The sequence below is a fragment of the Bubalus kerabau genome, chromosome 10 (genome assembly GCF_029407905.1).
Source record: "Bubalus kerabau isolate K-KA32 ecotype Philippines breed swamp buffalo chromosome 10, PCC_UOA_SB_1v2, whole genome shotgun sequence".
Taxonomy (NCBI): domain Eukaryota; kingdom Metazoa; phylum Chordata; class Mammalia; order Artiodactyla; family Bovidae; genus Bubalus; species Bubalus kerabau.
In genome coordinates this window covers 88,944,348-88,960,893 of record NC_073633.1, presented here as the reverse complement: position 1 = coordinate 88,960,893, position 16,546 = coordinate 88,944,348, and the positions used below count along the sequence as shown (strand labels likewise).

Genomic DNA, 16,546 nt, shown 5'->3' with positions numbered 1-16,546 from the left:
TAGGGAGGGTAGTAGATTGACAGACCCAGACTTGGAGTTCATTAAGGAGAGAGTCGTGTATAATTTTGGGGAATTGGGACTATGCTCAGCTCTACATTCCAGAAAACAAGCAAGCGAAATAATAGTGGCTTAAACAAGATAGAAGGTATTTGGTAAAAGAAGTCTGGAGGTGGCTCCATAGGATCCTCAGGAATCCACACTTTGACATTTCTTTTCCACCCTCCAAGTGCTTGGTTTTCACCCCAAGGTCAACTTATGCTTCAGAATGTCTGCTGAAGTACAAGCCATCACATCTCAGCATCAAGCAGGGGGTAGAAGGAAAAGCAGAAAGCTAGAGAGTGCCTTTCCCAGGTGAGACCCCTCCCATTAAGCACATTTCCTGGAAGCCCCTTTTTCTGTTCACATATTGTGATACACAGAATAATGAGTCCCCAAAGATGTCCATGTCCTAGTCTCCGGAACTTGAATATCTACCTTCCACACAAAAAGGACTTTGCAGATGAAATTAAGGCCCTCAAGATGGAGAAATTATCCTAGATTATCTGGGCAGGACCAATGTAGTCATAAGGCTGTTTATAAGAGAGAGAGAGGAATGTCAGGGAGAGAAGGTGATGCGATGCCAGAAGCAGAAGTGTGGGTGGGCTCGCACATGAGTGTGTATTCACAGGAGTGCTTGGGGAAGGGTAGAGGAAGAGAGAGGGGTTGGGGTGGAGAGAGTGCTTGTTAGCTACTGGCTTTGAAAATAGAGGAAGTGACCGTGAACCAAGGAATGCAGGCAACCTCTAGAAGCTGGAAAGGGCACGGACACAGATTCTCCCCTAGAGTTTCAGAAGGAACGTAGCTCTGCTAATACCTTTACTCCTGTAAGACCCACTTCAGGTTCCTGACCTCCAGCACTCTAATACATTTGCACTGTATTGTTTTAAGCCACCAAATTTCTATTTGTTGTAGCTGTGATGGGAAATGAATACACACATGATTCAGACACTAGAATTCAGTGATCTGACAACCTAGGAAATAGTTTTATTCTGAGTTATAGGATGCTCAGCCAAAAGAGGGACCATATTACTGAGTTAGAAAGGAAAAATAGATGTTGGGGTCAGAAATAGCAGACTGCCAGGCAGGACTGTTATGCAAATGCAAGGTTCTCTACATTTAGCAGAACAGAAAAGTATTCTCAAAACAGGATTGAATCCACATTGAGGAAACATACCTTAGAAGGCAGCATAAATAGCTTTAAAAGATTTGTGGCAACTGATTCAAAAGAGAATGCAAGTAATTCTTTAGGTAGAACATTCTCTGAAGAGCTGAAAGTTATTAACCAGGTGTGTCTGATCCCCGCTGTGAAGGCTGTAGTCTAAAGCAAGGCTTTGAATTTGAGAGAAGTAACTTGCACAGTTATCAATAAGACCTTTGGTCTCTAAAATTTCTCTTGGTAAAGTCACACAGTAAGCCGCTATAGCTTGAAATCAACATTTATATACTGTTTACCATATGCTAGGTGTGGTTCCAAGCATTTCACAAATATTAACTCATTTATATGCACAGCAACCTGATGAAGCGTTACTGTCATTATCCCATTTTACAGATGAAGACAGTGAGGCAGAGAGCAGGTAGGTACTTGCAGAGGTCACATGGTCTGTGAAGTTAGGATTTGAACCAAGGCACTTTGACTCCAGTCATTGCTCAGAGTCAGTCATTTTGCGTCGTTCAGTGGGAGGGGTAATTAAGGAGACAGGGCCAGAACTTGAAAGTTACAGGTCATTTAAGGGTGCTGCTGCTGCTGCTGCGTCGCTTCAGTCGTGTCCGACTCCGTGCGACCCCATAGACTGCAGCCTACTAGGCTTCTCCGTCCCTGGGATTCTCCAGGCAAGAACACTGGAGTGGGTTGCCATTTCCTTCTCCAATGCATGAAAGTGGAAAGTGAAAGTGAAGTCGCTCAGTTGTGTCTGACTCTTAGAGACCCCATGGACTGCAGCCCACCAGGCTCCTCCATCCATGGGATTTTCCAGGCAAGAGTATTGGAGTGGAGTGCCATTGCCTTCTCCCATTTAAGGGTGAGTTTTCTCTAAATCCTGTCAGATGGTAAAGAATCTGCCTGCAATCCAGGAGACCTGGGTTCAATCCCTGGGTTGGGAAGATCCCCTGGAGAAGGGATGGCTACCCACTCCAGTATTCCTGCCTGGAGAATCCCATGGACAGAGGAGCCTGGCGGGCTACAGTCCATCGGTCGCAAAGAGTCGGACACGACTGAGCAACTAATACTTTCCCTTTCTTTAAATCCTACTTAAGATGCTCTCTTGTCCCCAGAGACTTTTATAGTTTGGCTTTGCTTGGCTTCCTGGACTATCTTATACCAAACTATAAGAAATAGAGTGGCTAGTTCCCAAGCTGCCTGGGAGAAGGAATTCATTTCCAGTTTCAACCTATGATCTGTCCAGAGGCAATTAGGACAGGGAACAGAGAAAACAGGCAGAGTGTGGCAAAGTATGTGCATTATAGAAAGCCACTTTATCATATCTGACTCAACCTTGTAAACATCTTGCAAACACCCTCTACCTTGTAAACACTTCTTTTACAGTCAAGCTATGTGTGGTGAATTGGCAGGTGCAAAGCTAAAGAAAAGAATGAGATCTTTATTTATTTATTTAGATCCTGGACAGCTTGAGGGATCTCAGTTCCCCAACCAGGGTTTGAACCTGCATCCCAGCAGTGAAAGTGCTGAGTCCTAACCACTGGACCACCAGGGAATTCCTGAGACACTTATATTCTAAGACTTCTATTCCCCAGATGCAGATAAGCCAGGGTAGAATGATGATCAATCATCCTGATTGAATTGTGACACTCCCTTTTTAGAGTAACCAACTGGCTCCCATTATATTTGGGTTGCAGTTGTAGAATGTGACTAAATATTTCCTCTGCTTCAAGTGGCTACTCCTAGAAGCCTGGTTCTGGGATCACATAAATTTCATTAAAGTAAGCAACAATCCAAAATTCAGTAAAGGGCACACACAGCTTATTCCTCAGGATTATGACTCTCACTCACTCACCCTCCCTGGAAGCAGTGATGCTTTAACCAAAGTGAGATGGAGACATTTCTCCTGTTTTGCTCACCTGGAGAAGGTGGGGGTGGACAGAAACAAGGGCAGTGTGGGGTCCTCAGAGATGCATGATGGAGTTACTGTACAAAGGAAAGACTTTTTAGTCCATATTTCCTGACACAGACTAAAATGGATCAATAGCTCTAGTTAAGGCAATGATGCGAGACCTTTCTTCCACTACTCCTGTCTTGGATGCCTTATCTTCTCCACTAGGTCTCCCTTTATGTACTGTAGCCATGACCCCAGCTCAGAGCCGCCCAGTTCTTGAGACATGTCTTCCCCAGGAAGGTGAGAGGCCAGGGACAAAGCTGTCTCTTTCTCCTTAAATGACATCCCTCATGTCCTTGCACCATGTAGAGTTCTACAGAGTCTGCCTTGATGAAGGCTAGAAAACTAGACTGAGACAAGGCAACTGGAAAATTCCCATCAACATGGCCCAGAACAGGCTCTGGGGAGGAAATTACTCTGTCCCCTATATTTCTGGCTCCTAAGTAAAAGTCAAGGGGAGGGAGGTGCATCTGACTAGCAGAGCCTGGAACACATTATCTGTCCTGGCTGCACCCAGCGCAGGATAAGAGAATGTCTAATACTTCCTTTGTCTATAGTTGGGAGTAGTCTTTGCCCCCCTCCCCACTGCCCCATGACATTCATTATTTGGGAGTTTCATAATGAAAGCAAGATAGTCAGATGCTGGATAGCCAAAATAAATGACAAACATTCTTTATGCTTCCTGCTCTTTCCATGAATGGGAAAACCCAAGGCCAAGACCAGGGTGAGGTCTTAAGGGAAAAAAAGCAGAAAGATTTCCTGGACCACCACCAGCATAAAAGGAGGAAAAGTAGCCCAACTGGGATCAACACTGGAGGGCAAGGTAGACACCTGCTTGGAGAGCCCCCCTCCCCCTGCCCTGTGTGAATCACTGAAGGACCTAGAATTGGTGGCAGGAAACTTAAAGGCAGTTGGAAGGGATTCAAAGTGCTAACATCTGGTAGGGAGAAAGAGAAATACAAAGTTCTCTACAGTACTGTGAGAAATGTCACTAGATTGCAGAGAGATTAATTTGGGTCAAAGAGAAGTAAACTTTTGGCCCCACGAAGAATTTGCAATCTATTGGGGGAGAGAGTCTTAATAAGTAGGGTCGGATATCGTAATCCAAGCAGCTTGACTCTTTTGAGAGACAAATGAATTTCCAAGGCTACGGGTGCCAACAGCTAAGCAAGGCCCTCACAATGTGACCTCAGCTACCTGGGCAGGTTGGTCCACTTCAGCCTGTGACTGGACACACTGCTTAACACATCTGGGCTTCCTGCCCTCAGGCCTTTGTTTCCGTGGTTCCCTCCACTTGAAATGCCCAGTGTCCACCTTTGAGAGAAGACATCAAGGGGGATTTCTCCAATGACCATTGGAGAAATGGCTTTCTTCCATGAAAGCCCTAGGATATAAAATCAGAAGAGAGCCCCGGGATTGGTAAGGCCAAGTTCAAGAACAAACCAGTCTCCAGGGAGAGCTAAGAATGTTCAATGGGGGCCTCCCCTTGACCATCCATTGCTTCCACCATGCCATGAGGACCTGGGAGAGAGCATCATGCCAGAGTTCTCTTAGAAACATCATCATTTAAGGGTGAGATAGAGCCTTCCAGAGATAAATGAGTCCCCTCATCTGTCCATCCATCTGTCCATCCGTCCATCCAACTAACTCTCAAATATGTGTTAGATTACCTATAACTTGAGCTATTAGAAATGTTGACACCAGCTACTTTCCCCTTATCCTTGCTCAGTGGGTAAAACCCTAGTGCCTTGGGGTCCCATTAATTTTTCAGTTCATCTCCATGTTGATCTGAGCATACTCTTCCCCTAATTGGTCCCTGACCCATTCCCCATATCCATATCTGGAACTTCTGTTCTTTGGCTCCACTGGTGAATAAAGCTTCTGCATAACCTTCACAGAAGCATAGATGGGCCCCTCTATCTCCTGGTCTACACGGATCATCGCGTTTCCAGTGCCCTTCCTCCTACTGCCACTTCCCTCCACCACCTAATTTGGGGTTCAGAGGGAAAGTTGGCATCATCTTGCCTGTCATGATATTTCTCCTTTTCTTATGTAAAAATTTCTGATTATCTGAGGCTTATCTATACTACTAGTTTCCTCTCTACTCCTCTGGTTTATCATCTCTCTCTAGTCTTGTTAACTTCTTCTCATCTGTGGAAGACTTTGGTGCCTGGATCACCATCTTGTTCTCTTCCCAAAATCCTGCTATTATTCTTGATGACATCATTATCCATGTGGGAAACCTACTGAATATGTTAGCTTCTCAATTCCCTGTCCTCTACTCCAATGATCTTCACATTCAAATCATCTTACTCCTCCTGTTTGTAAATTGCACAGATTCCAGGTGGAGTTGGAGTTGAATAGGGTGGCTAAGGTTCTGTTCCAGGGCCCCAGAATTTAGAAAAATACACGGCAATGATTGTTAAAGGTTGTGCAAATACTTAAACACCTTTTCCCTCTTAGGAAATAGCATCTTCTCCAAACACATTCCAACCTCCAGTCAAGTGGGAGCAGTCCTATTTTTAACAGGTAAGGTTCAGGACTCTTAACAGGACCTACAGAAGGCCAAGCCTACATCTCCAGCCTCTCGCTGCCCACCCCTGGGCTATTGCACATGCTGGTCCATCAAGACCACCTTCAGGGCCCAGCCCAGATGTTGCTCCCACCCCAACTGCATGTGGCCCCACAGCCCACACACATTTATCTCTATCACACTGTCACACTGCACTGCTGCTGCCTGTCCAGGTACCTGCTCCTCACACTATCCACAAGCCACCTGTAGAGATGCCCTGTGTCTTATTCATCTCTAAATTCCTGTGCCAAGCTCAGTGCCCAACACTGTAGCCACTCAATAAACATTTGTGGAAAAAAATGGGCCTTTAAAACCCATAAAGTCCAAAGCTAGACAACAAGTAGGGTGGACTCCTGACCTTCATCACCTCTCCCTCCATCTCTCACTCCTCGTCTTCGGCGACTTAGCTGAGGGCTGCCCATCCTTAGAGCTGCCCAGGCCCCAAACCTCAGAGTGATCCCTGAATTCTTGCTTCCTGTCACATTTCACATCCAATCCGACAACCAGACAGGAAATCCATTCAGCCCTACCTTCCAAACACGAAATACCGTCTGCAATCTAGCTTTTCTCACCACCTCCATTGCTCACACCTAAGACAGCCTCTGTCTCTCCTGCCTGATTCCTTGGTGGTCTCCCTGCTTCCACCCTTGATTTCTGATGGTGGAGCCCCATTAGTGAAAGAATGAAGCTTTAAAAATGTTGTTCAGGACAGATCTGCTCAAAACCCTGAAATGGCCAAAGTCCTCACAATAGCCAAGACTACATCATCTGACACCCCTACTCAGAGTCTTGCCTGGGTATCAACAAGGCGAACTCACACCTTTGCTCAGACGGCACCTTATCCTGGCAGATTCTCCGACCACATTTCTTTTTTCTAATACTGTGATGAAAGTCACATAATATAAACAGTTTTAACCCATTCAACTGTACAGTTCAGTGCACTGTGTATCCACACTGTGCAACTCTCACCATCATCTGTCTCCTGAATTTGTCCCTTTCCTAAACTGAAACCCTGTCCCCATTAAACACTAAGTCCCCAATCCCCCTCCCCAGTGCCTCCACCTCCAGGCCCCTGGCATCTACCAGTGTACTTTCTGACTCTAGGAGTTTGACTAGTCTAGGTATCTCATGTAAGGGAAATCAAACAGTATATGTCTCCATCTAATGTATGTGTACATGCTAAGGTGCTTCAGTTGTATTCAACTCTTTGTGACCCTATGGACGGCAGACTACCAGGATCCTCTGTCCATGGGATTCTCCAGGCAAGAATACTGGAATGGGTTGCCATGCCCTCCTCCAGGGGATCTTCCTGACCCAGGGATTGACCTGTGTCTCTTACGTCTCTTGCATTGACAGGCAGGTTCTTCACCACTAGTACCACCTGGGAAGTCCCTAATGTACACTGGAATGCATTTTTAAGGCTAACTTAATATCTGTCCTACAAACAGAGTATACCTTTTCTCCCCCTGCGCTATACAGTGGGTTCTCATAGATAACTAATGACCACACCGTAAACACAGCAACTGCTCCAAATCTGCTCTCCTGATTCTTTCTGTTTTACCTTTCAAACCTTCAGAAGCATTTATCCCTTTTCACATACCAGACGCTACTTATTTATTATGCTTATTATCTAGTTTGTCCCCCCCACCCCCACTGAAATATAAGCTTCATAGGGGCAAGGATCTTCATCACTTTTGTTTGCTGATACTCCCAAGCACCTGGAAAAGACTATCTGGCACATCATAGGCACTTAATAAATATGAATATGTTTTTCACACAGAATTAACTTTATTTTTTTAATGTGGTCATAGATATAAATTTATTGACCTGTACAAATTAATGCAAGAAACGTGGTGTAGGGACAGGAAAACAAGGTGTAGAGTATTAGACATTGATAGCATTACTCTCTGTTTTTATTCACTAGTTTAACAATAGCATGTAACATTTATCATCAAAACTCATTTGCTTGGAATAGTCCTTCATTTTTTTTTTTAAATTTTATTTTTAAACTTTACAATATTGTATTGGTTCTGCCATATATCGAAATGAATCCGCCACAGGCATACATGTGTTCCCCATCCTGAACCCTCCTCCCTCCTCCCTCCCCATACCATCCCTCTGGGTCGTCCCAGTGCACCAGCCCCAAGCATCCAGTATCGTGCATCGAACCTGGACTGGCAACTTGTTCCATATATGATATACGTATTTCAATGCCATTCTCCCAAATCATCCCACCCTCTCCCTCTCCCACAGAGTCCAAAAGACTGTTCTAGACATCAGTGTCTCTTTTGCTGTCTCGTACACAGGGTTATTGTTACCCTCTTTCTAAATTCCATATATATGTGTTAGTATACTGTATTGGTGTTTTTCTTTCTGGCTTACTTCACTCTGTATAATAGGCTCCAGTTTCATCCACCTCATTAGAACTGATTCAAATGTATTCTTTTTAATGGCTGAGTAATACTCCATTGTGTATATGTACCACAGCTTTCTTATCCATTCATCTGCTGATGGACATCTAGGTTGCTTCCATGTCCTGGCTATTATAAACAGTGCTGCGATGAACATTGGGGTACACGTGTCTCTTTCAATTCTGGTTTCCTCAGTGTGTATGCCCAGCAGTGGGATTGCTGGGTCATAAGGCAGTTCTATTTCCAGTTTTTTAAGGAATCTCCACACTGTTCTCCATAGTGGCTGTACTAGTTTGCATTCCCACCAACAGTGTAAGAGGGTTCCCTTTTCTCCACACCCTCTCCAGCATTTATTACTTGTAGACTTCTGGATCGCAGCCATTCTGACTGGCTTGAAATGGTACCTCATAGTGGTTTTGATTTGCATTTCTCTGATAATGAGTGATGTTGAGCATTTTTTCATGTGTTTGTTAGCCATCTGTATGCCTTCTTTGGAGAAATGTTTATTTAGTTCTTTGGCCCCTTTTTTGATTGGGTCATTTATTTTTCTGGAATTGAGCTGTAGGAGTTGCTTGTATATTTTTGAGATTAGTTGTTTGTCAGTTGCTTCATTTGGTATTATTTTCTCCCATTCTGAAGGCTGTCTTTTCACCTTGCTTATAGTTTCCTTTGTTGTGCAAAAGCTTTTAAGTTTAATTAGGTCCCATTTGTTTATTTTTGCTTTTATTTCCAATATTCTGGGAGGTGGGTCATAGAGGATCCTGCTGTGATGTACGTCAGAGTGTTTTGCCTATGGTCTCCTCTAGGAGTTTTATAGTTTCTGGTCTTATGTTTAGATCTTTAATCCAATTTTGAGTTTATTTTTGTGTATGGTGTTAGAAAGTGGTCTGGTTTCATTCTTTTACAAGTGGTTGACCAGTTTTCCCAGCACCACTTGTTAAAGAGATTGTCTTTAATCCAATGTATATTCTTGCCTCCTTTGTCAAAGATAAGGTGTCCATATGTGCATGGATTTATCTCTGGGCTTTCTATTTTGTTCCATTGATCTATATTTCTGTCTTTGTGCCAGTACCATACTGTCTTGATGACTGTGGCTTTGTAGTAGAGCCTGAAGTCAGGCAGGTTGATTCCTCCAGTTCCATTCTTTCTCAAGATAGCTTTGGCTATTTGAGGTTTTATGTATTTCCATACAAACTGTGAAATTATTTGTTCTAGCTCTGTGAAGAATACTGTTGGTAGCTTGATAGGGATTGCATTGAATCTATAAATTGCTTTGGGTAGTATACTCATTTTCACTATATTGATTCTTCCAATCCATGAACATGGTCTATTTCTCCATCTATTAGTGTCCTCTTTGATTTCTTTCACCAGTGTTTTATAGTTTTCTATATATAGGTCTTTAGTTTCTTTAGGTAGATATATTCCTAAGTATTTTATTCTTTTCATTGCAATGGTGAATGGAATTGTTTCCTTAATTTCTCTTTCTGTTTTCTCATTATTAGTGTATAGGAATGCAAGGGATTTCTGTGTGTTGGTTTTATATCCTGCAACTTTACTATAATCATTGATTAGTTCTAGTAAATTTCTGGTGGAGTCTTTAGGGTTTTCTATGTAGAGGATCATGTCATATGCAAACAGTGAGAGTTTTACTTCTTCTTTTCCAATTTGGATTCCTTTTATTTCTTTTTCTGCTCTGATTGCTGTGTCCAAAACTTCCAAAACTATGTTGAATAGTAATGGTGAAAGTGGGCACCCTTGTCTTGTTCCTGGCTTTAGAGGAAATGCTTTCAATTTTTCACCATTGAGGATAATGTTTGCTGTGGGTTTGTCATATATAGCTTTTATTATGTTAAGGTATGTTCCTTCTATTCCTGCTTTCTGGAGAGTTTTTATCATAAACAGATGTTGAATTTTGTCAAAGGCTTTCTCTGCATCTATTGAGATAATCATATGGTTTTTATTTTTCAATTTGTTAATGTGGTGTATTACATTGATTGATTTGCGGATATTGAAGAATCCTTGCATCCCTGGGATAAAGCCCACTTGGTCATGGTGTATGATCTTTTTAATGTGTTGTTGGATTCTGATTGCTAGAATTTTGTTAAGGATTTTTGCATCTATGTTCGTCAGTGATATTGGCCTGTACAGAATTAACTTTAAAAGAGTGATTCAGTTCTCAATGTATCTGCCTTTTATTGCTGTCTAACAAAATGCCCTCAAAGTGAATAGCTTAAAATAATTATTTATTTTGCTCAAAAATCTGCAGTGTGGGCAGAGTTTGATGAGTTCAACTCACTTTGCACATTGCAGCCTCAGCTGAGGTGACTTTACTAGGGGCATGTTTCAAGTGGAAACTGAACAATGGCTGCAGGCTAGCTCTTTCTGATGGCTGGGGGTTCAGCCAAAGGTGTAAGCTGAGGGCTTCAGTTCCTTTCCACGTGGGCCTCTCCGTGGGCTGCTTGGACTTCCTTACAGCATGGGGACTGCGCTCCAAGAGCAAACATCCCATGACAACAAGGCAGAGGTGCGTGCCATTGTTATGACTCAGCCTTGGCTAACATGAGTACCGTATTATACTCTGTTGGCTCTATCTTTTGGGATGGAGTGGTACCAAAGTTCTAGAAGATCATGTGGGATTGAAGATATTATTCCAGACATCTTTAGAAATACAACCTGGCACACAAAGGTAGGCCCAAAGCCTTGTTAGCTCATGACAACCATATTGAAAGGGCACTTAAGCATGACTTAAGCCAGTCACAAGCCTCTAGAAACACAACTGGACAGACTGAGAGATGTTGAGAAAGCTTATTACGCCAAACTCAAGTAGACAGAGCAAGGGATTTGGACTAAAAGCATGTTTAAATCTAAGCTTCATCATTACTGTGTACAACCTTGGGAAAGTCATGGAACATCCCTGAGCCTCAGCTTCCCCATCTGTAAAATGGGAATATTATGTTTTTCTTGTCTGCTTGACACTAATGATATAATAGGCATACACTTGAGTAAGTGTTCCCAAAACTACAAAACACTTCACTCTATACCTTTGGAGGCCAAAAACGGTCTAGCGGTCATTTGGATTTTTGTTCTAAAGCAATCAGACCATAGAGGGGGAAGCACGTACTGAGCTGTGGATGCAGCACTCTGGACTTCACCCATCGACTGTGTGATATTAAATAGACATTTAAATTTTCAGAGCCTCAGTTCTGTCACATGGAGGGATAAGGCTGGGCTTCCCTGGTGGCGCAGATTGTAAAGAATCTGTCTGTAATGCAGGAGACCCAGGTTCGACCCCTGGGTCGGGAAGATCCCCTAGAGAAGGGAATGGCTACCCACCCCAGTATTCTTGCCTGGAGAAGACCATGGACAGAGGAGCCTGGTGGGCAACAGTCCAAGAGGTCACAAAGAGTCAGACATGACTGAGCAACTTTCACTCACTCACTCACTCACTCACTCAGGGATAAGGCTAATTGCCTTGCTTAACCCTGAGAATTATGGTAAGGACTTGATGTAACTCAAAGGTTATATCAAAGGTTAACTCAAAGGCTTATGGTAAGGGCTCAGTAGTACGGGTTATATCACTTGGTAATAAAGCAGTCTTAATTTTTTATTTTAGGTAAAAATATGTTTTTGTGAATACAAAAGTGAAATATTTTATTTTAGTGAAAACCTTAGAAAAGCCAGCTAAACATAAGGAAGAAAATAAAAATCACACATAAAATTTCCCTCTTAGATTCTCCATCTGTTATCTCTTTCTAAAAATAAAATTTTCTAGTTTTATATTATATCTAGCTCCCTTCAAAGAAATAGTTGTCCACTTTTGGGGGGCGGGCAATGATAAGCAATAAAGCGGTAAACAGAAACTTTTCATACCTTCTATGATTTCCTTTAGACAAATCTCTACGAGTGAAATTTCTGGATCACTTTCAAGGCTTCAGACTCTACGATACAACTGGCCTTCAGGATACACTGAACCCAATTCTCCTCTCTCTGGAAGTGCACACACATGCCCGTTTCCCTACCCCTAGCCAGTACTCTTGTTTATCACTGTCAACCTGACTGGGAGAAATGATAGCCCATTTCAGACAATCACTCTTTTTTTTAAAGTGAAATTTCAATGTTTCTAATACAGTTATTGACCATATGTATCTTCTGTTGGGGTACCTATCTTTTATATCTATCAATAGGAACTCATTAAGTATTAAGGATATAACATTTTATCTGAAATTTGTGCTACACAGCTCTCCCTCCTCCAATTTGTCATTTACATTTAAGGTGCCTCTAGAGGTAGAGCTTTTAAATATTTTATGTTCAAATATATCAACTTTCTTTTATGGTTTATGCATTTGTTGATGTGCTTGAATATTGTCAAGACTTTTTGACAAAGAACTTTTATAAGTTTTTGTTGAATTCATTAACTCATGCACTCCACAAATACTTACTGGATGTTTCCTGCATGCCAGGCATTGTTAAACACTGAAGCATCATCTAAAGCATAGGGCTGAACTCAGAATGAAAACATCTGTCATAGAAGGGTTTATGAACTGAAATAAACAAAACCCCCAACACACCCCACTCTGTTCAAAGACCAACTGCACAGAATATTTGGCTCTGAGCAGAGGTTATAGTGACGCTGCTCAGAACTCCAGTTCCTGGCTCTCAGGGCATTTTGTGATGAGTAACGTCTATATAGGTGTCCCTGGTGGCTCAGCGGTAAAGAATCCGCTTGCAATGCAGGATACGTGGGTTCAATTGCTGGTTCTGGAAGATCTCCTGGAGAAGGAAATGGCAACCCACTCTAGTATTCTTGCCTGGGAAATCCCATGAACAGAGGAGCCCAGCCGGCTACAGTCCATGGACTTGCAAGAGTTGGACATGACTTAGCGACTAAACAACATCTATGTAAGCAGGATGATGCTAGGGAGATAGGTATGTGAACATCTGCGAATGAAAAGGCTTGAAATGACACCAAAGAAAGCATTTGGTCCATACCAAGGAAGAATTATCTATGATATACTTTTTCATTTCATTAGTAAGTTGTTAAGGCAGACATTATCTATGCCCTAGGACTCTTTTTCAAATACCTCTGAATTGCAGAATCTCAACAAGGAAAGAACTACCCTTCGTTTGAAGGTTTTCACTGCAAAAGTCCAACAAATAGCATCTCAGGATGACTGCTCATTGGCTGGACCTCATCAACTCCAGAAAAGTCACAGGGTCCTCAGTTTGCCATCTCAAAACTGAGCAAGACTCAGACTATTTATTGGTTATGCTTTACTTTTTTCGATCTCATAATTTTTTTGGGAAGTGAACCATCATAAATTCTCAGAAGACTCACCCCCAAATTAGTGCCCTGGAGGAAATGTGAAGGACTCAAGCCCATAGTACTTAGGACATTCTAGCAAAGACGGTACAGGACAGACCTCTCAGTCTGCCTTTGTGGGGGATAAACAGGCTTGTCTAGGTACAGACAGAGCGCCAGGCCCTACCAGGAAAAGCCCCAAGCAGACAGCAACCCAAGAAGACCTCCCACCTTTATCTACTGGAACCAACTCATGCCTGAAATGCCATCTGTATGGCCTCTTCGCCTGAATAAATATCCCCAGGAGACTGGAAGCCACCTGAAGACAGGGACAGGCTCTACTTTTGCTCATCATAAGACCAGTCCAGCACCGAGTGAATGAGTGGATAGGAATGAAGCTTTCCACTGGTCTATGAATTCCTAGGAGAAAGGAGCAGCGCCCTACTCCTGACTTGTGTGCAATTATGGATTTTGCCATGAATAAATTGCTGTTATTTCTATGTCATATTATGTTTTAGAATTAGAAGGCAGCCATTCACTCTTGAGAGGAGAAAGCCAGCCCAAGGCTATTCAGCATATGCATGAGACACAGGCAAATATTACATGGATGGAACACGGGTGGAAAAGCAAAGGCCCTGTAAATGAGACTGATTCCTGCCTATTTTACAGTCTGGTCTATACCAGCCCTGACACTAATGGTTGCTGAAAGAATCCTTCCAAAGTTGTCTTTCTCACTTAAAACATGGCTGAAGGATCACCTTCTGGAGGCCAGACGTTTGAAATCAAAGTTTTGGCAGAGTTGGTTCTTTCTAGAGGCTGGGAGGGAAAAATCTGTTCCATGCCTCCCTCCTGGCTTCTGGCAGTTTCTGGCAACCTTCGGTGTCCCTTGGCTTGTAGCCACATCCCTCCAATTCTCACCTGCGTCTGTCCCCACACCGGCCTTTCTCCCAATCCTCTTCATATTCTTCATAAGTGACTCCACTGCATTTGGCCTCCTGCACCTTGCTGGTGTTGTTCGGCCCCTCAGTCATGTCCGGCTCTTTGCGACCCCATGGACTGCAGCACACCAAGCTCCTCTGTCCTCCACTATCTCCCAGAGTTTGCTCAAACTCACATCCATTGAGTTATTTTACTCCTTTATCATAATATACAATAAAGATATGTATCTTTTATATTATGTATTTACTTGACATATCAGATGCAAAATTGCATATTACATTTACAGTGACATAAGAATTTCATTCTCACGGCCCATTTAACCCTTGACATGACTGCGAGGTCCACAGGGAGTATTATTCTCAAGTTTTCAGATGAGGAAACTGGAGCCCCAGCTTTCAAGTAGTGCTGTGGCCTCTAAGGTAGGAGGCAGTGGGAGTTGTAGGCAGGGACAGGCAATCGGGTGTACTGTCCACAGAGAACTTAAGAACAGTGAGGAATATCAGTGATGAATATCATCTCCCCTTGGGACCCCTCTGATGCGGGAATAGAACCCAGCCTTGGAGTTTCAGCTCCAGTGCTTTGCCTTTTCCACTGTGGCCCTTCAGAGGTCAGCGCAAGGTGATTTTAGATGCATCTGGAGGGGCGCATCCCAGACATTCAGCTCACAGTCAGGAGAAACTATACATCCTTTCTCAATCCTTTCTCACCCTACCTCTGGAGGGGCGGTGTTCCTACCATCCCCTTATGGAGGCCAAGAAGGACCTAAGTCAGAGGCTTTTCTAAAATGAGATAACTGGGAGTGAGGGTTCAGACAGGCATCATAGCAATAAGACAAGAGCCCACGTTACAGTTCCCTGATTATTCCTGAAGGGCTGCTGATCCAAAAAAGGCAGGTGTGGTCTCACCCTCCGGGCCCTTGCCCCCAGCACATGCTGCAATTTGCTGTCTTCTCTTTTACTGTTCAAAGTATGTGCTTCTATCAGATTTGTAGTCCTTACAGTTTAGTTATTGGTGAGCTTAAGGGGATGAAATCTATAGATTAAAAAAAAAAAAAAGCTGGAGGGTCAGCTTGGGGTCAGAAGGCATCATACTCTAACTGGGAATTCTGAATTTTGGTGACAGTACTTCTTCTTTCTGGGTGCAAGGCATTTCTGTGCAGCCTTTGTTTTAGTTTAAAATACAAAGATTACATGTTCCGTACTTCTTACCAGGTAAACCTCACCCCATCCCCACTCCACTCCTTGTCTCCCAGGCGATCCTGCCACGCCTCATCTCTGCACTGATCTTCCCTCCATCCAACCAACTCATCCCTCTCTCCAATCCCATCCCTTCCACTCACCCCGCACTTTCAAATCATGGGAATTATTCCAATCAATCCATGTGGCTCTCTGTTTTTGTTCCTGGTGTCACAGTGGGGGGTGGGGAGGGGGGAAAGAAATCTCCAAATTTTAAGACAGAATATCAGCACAATAAAATCTACCTGCACTCATATTTTCTTTTATACAAACAGCCTGTAGATTCAAAGCAGAAGTTATTTGGGGGTAAATTGTGGTCCTTGCTTGAAGTCAGCATTTCTTCCCACCTTGTTGTTGTTCAGTCACTCAGTTGTGTCTGACTCTTTCTGACCCCATGAGAATGCTAGGCTTCCCTGTCCTTCACCATCTCCCGGAGCTTGCTCAAACTCATGTCTATTGAGTCAGAGGTGTCATCCAACCATCTTGCCCTCTGTCGTCCCCTTCTGCTCCTGTCTTTTGCCCAGCATCAGGCTCTTTTCTAATAAGTCAACACTTTGCATCAGGTTGCCAAAATATTGGAGCTTCAGCTTCGGCATCAGTCCTTCCAATGAATATTCAGGACTGATTTCCTTTAGGAATGACAGGTTTGGTCTCCTTGAAGTCCAAGGGACACCCAAGAGTCTTCTCCATCACTGCAGTTCAAAAGCATCAGTTCTTAGGCACTTAGTCCTCTTTATGGTCCAAATCTCAGATCCATACATGACTACTGGAAAAACCATAGCTTTGACTAGACGGACCTTTGTCAGCAAAGTAATGTCTCTGCTTTTCAACATGCTGTCTAGGTTGGTCATAGCTTTTCTTCCAAGGAGCAAGCGTCTTTTAATTCCATGGCTACATGGCTACACCATCACCATCTGCAGTAATTTTGGAGCCCAAGAAAA

At 43.2% G+C, this 16,546-nt stretch overlaps 1 protein-coding gene and 1 non-coding gene across 4 annotated transcripts in view; both read right to left on the bottom strand.

Moving 5' to 3' along the window:
* Window positions 1–16,546, bottom strand: part of RGS6 (regulator of G protein signaling 6) — a 622,410-nt gene that overhangs the window by 121,278 nt on the left and 484,586 nt on the right. The gene's annotated exons all lie outside the window — the stretch shown is intronic.
* TRNAE-UUC (transfer RNA glutamic acid (anticodon UUC)) lies at window positions 2,679–2,750 on the bottom strand. The gene has a single exon. It is a non-coding gene; the product is annotated as a tRNA-Glu (tRNA).